At 39.9% G+C, this 3,382-nt stretch overlaps 1 protein-coding gene across 1 annotated transcript in view; it reads left to right on the plus strand.

The window, feature by feature from the left end:
* Window positions 1-3,382, plus strand: part of LOC111085930 — a 17,530-nt gene that overhangs the window by 9,661 nt on the left and 4,487 nt on the right. The gene's annotated exons all lie outside the window — the stretch shown is intronic.

Raw genomic sequence — 3,382 nt, forward strand, 5'->3', positions numbered from 1 at the left:
GTCTGGTTTTTTGCCAACAAAGTCTGAATCAAGTGCGAGGAATGTGCTGGAGCATTGTCGTGATGGAGGTGCCAATTTCCTGTTGACCACAACTCCAGTCTCTTGCGCCGCACAGCATCATGTAGGCGACGGAGGACATCCCTGTAGTACTCTTTGGTGATTGTTTGACCCTGTGGTGCGTACTTGTGGGAGTCAAAGAAAACAGTCAGCATCACTTTGACGTTGCTGCGCACTTGGCGGGCCTTCTTTGGTCTTGGTGACGTGGAATGCTTCCACTGTGACGACTGAAATTTGGTTTCCGGGTCGTACCCGTACACCCAAGACTCGTCACCAGTGATTATGGTGTTCATGAAGTCGGGGTCACTGTTTGTGGAGTCCAGCATGTCCTGTGAGACTTCAACACGAAGTTCCTTTTGCTCTGCCGTAAGCAGCTTTGGCACGAATTTCGCCGCCACTCTCTTCATAGCCAAATTTTCAGTCATAATGGAATGTGCCGAAAAAGTGCTGATGCCCACCTCTTCCGCAATTTCTCGGATAGTCACACGACGGTCCCGCATCACGCATCATCCGATGGCCGACCGGAGCGTGGCTCGCTCTCCACCGTTGTGCCGCCGTCTTTAAACCGGTTGTACCACTCCTTAATCTGTGTGATGCCCATAGCATCGTCACCGAAAGCCGTCTGAATCTTCCGAATGGTTTCCACCTGGCTGTCGCCCAGTTTCTGGCAAAATTTGATGCAGTAGCGCTGCTCCAGTCGTTCCGTCATTTTTCTTGCAATGAAAAACCGACGAGAGCACTACACACTACCTCACTCAATGGCTGCTTGCCAACAACTGACGCAATCAACAAGCGGGAAAAATTCACGCATGCGCGCGAAGGTTCAAGGTCGGCTCATGCAAGCGCGCTTGATTCAAATCCATCAGGTTATCGCAAAAAAAAAAGGTCGGATACTTTTCTCACAGGCCTCGTATATCTCTGGATTCTTCTCCAGTGAGATGCTCCCGCCCTGAGCCACAATGGATGCAAGTCATCAGGAATCTGCTGAGTAATACAGTTGTAGTTGTACATGTTAGATCACATCGAACATACACTTTTCAAAAGATTTATTGCTCATCATTTTGTGGTGCTTGTTCATTGAGACTTGTTCCACACATAAAAATCGAGGTCTTCCAAGGCAGAATCTATTTTCTGTTGCTCTTCAAGTTTGAGTTTCTTAGCTTGTGTTTTTCACACTCGGTGCCTGTCACTGTGGATCTGTGTACCATATACTATCTGAAAAGGCTGGTAGTGAAGCCCATCATCTTGTAAAATTGGGTCTTGTAGATGATGAAGCTGCAGAAATTTGTCAGCTGGAGGACCATGGAATTTTCACTGATACAAAAGAATAGGTAGGTTTGACTGATGCAGTGAAAGTGAGATCTGGATCAATTTTCTGCAGAGCATCAGGAAACATGAAACATGCTCTGAAGAGCATCAACTTATTCTTCTGATGCAGCCACTGAGATCTGAAAAGGGGTATCCTTGAGGTGAAGTTTAGAGAATAGTGTCTCAATCAAACCAATAGGAGATTGAAGACTCTCTGTTATTTGCTCTTTGAGAGAGGGTACTTCAGCTGTTTTTTGGCGAACATCAGCCATACTGTTACAGCCTGTTCTATTTCTGGTGTCATAGTGGCTCTCATGACACTGACCATTTGCAAGACAAGATTTAATATTGATATAATCTGCTCTGTCGTGTTTTTCCATGAATGACCAGGTGGAGTGCATCCAAGCTGGATCCAACCTATAATGTAAAACAATGTATACTAACTAATACTTATAAATCATTTTCCAAATGATAACAATGACCAGGTATCCAATGTTTCTTGTGATATATATTTATTAAACAAAAATTTAATTCGCTAATCTAAATATTACCAGACATGACATTTTTTTGTATTTCAAGAGCATGTGGACCAATATTGAAAATTATCTGATGATTGCTCTACACAACACACAAATAATTCTTCACAGAACACGCACAACAATTTCCATTGTGATTTTGCAGAGTACAGATGAAAATAATGTACTAGTATATATAATCATGATGAGTGAATGCCAATTTTAATTTTAAACTTACCTTCCACAAAAAATATAGGTTGGCAAAATTATTCCCTGAGCTGTACGTAAAAAGGTTGGTCTTGAAGGTAAGTCCATATTCTCGCTGTAGACCTTGCTTTTGTCACCTGGCAACATTGTATTTGCACACACAAACTCGAAATCCTCTGTACTTCAGAGTAAATCAACGAATACATCCAACTTTTTTTCACAGGGTTTCAGACTGTGTCACAAAGCAAGGTAGTTCCATGATGTGGACAGCTTCTATGGCATCTTGAACCTACAAGAAACTAAGTAAAAACAGCAATAAATATTATAACTAACATATGTGTATTCCAAGTTATTTGTTCTTCTTCTTATTTTTGTTGTTCTTGTTATTAGATTATTGTTATTAGAAAAGTAAAATTATTTAGTAGGTGTATCATTGTCATAAATTTTGAATTTTTTCACTTACCTCTGTGTTTTGAAGCTGGTGTAGTCCTTTTCTCTGATAGGTATTGACAGTATTGCTGAAGAGTTTTTGCAAGCTCTTCCGATTCATCTTTGATGTCATGCCACTCTGATTTTGATATCCAAGCCTTTAACATAAAATTCATGATAAATAATATCTATATCATATTCGACAAACTGTACCAAAGTATATTCATGAACTGAATATGACTACGTGTAAAATAATTACACAAATCTGTTTTTCTTTTCTTTTTTATTGTATACATGTCGCTTCTAAAATGTTGAAGACGATTTTGTGCATGGGATTTTATATGCTCTTCCTGTAAGTTTTGCATACGTGTTTATGCTGATCTGGCAAGATGAATCCCTGGAACTGATCCCAGAATTATGAAAGTTTACGGAGCTCTCACAGAATGATCTCTATGACAGTCACAAATTTGTCACCCAGAGTTTTTGTTTCTTTAGTTCATCCAAGGCCCAACTCTTGTATCCACTGAACTATTGAATTGTAAGCGATATCTTGAATTAGATTGAGATTGGTCTTGAAAAGCCAGCCATACTTGTAGATTCTGTGCACGTCTCATAAATTCAAAGTTATTGTTTATTTCTTTATTTATTATTTTATTTTTTTCACCCACTTGGCCCATTTGAACAATGATCTCTCATCAAACTTCTTATCTTTATCCTCGAGCAGGGTGAAGGAGGATTGCTAATCTTCTAACACCTTTGGTGATTAATAGTTTTTTCTCTAAACTATTAACTTTACACCAAAATAACTGCCATAGACATAGACAGGGTGCTGTGCACTAGTACTGGGCCCAAGAACCTCTTGTTGA

This window comes from Limulus polyphemus, unplaced genomic scaffold (assembly GCF_000517525.1).
Source record: "Limulus polyphemus unplaced genomic scaffold, Limulus_polyphemus-2.1.2 Scaffold722, whole genome shotgun sequence".
NCBI classification, from domain to species: Eukaryota; Metazoa; Arthropoda; class Merostomata; order Xiphosura; family Limulidae; genus Limulus; species Limulus polyphemus.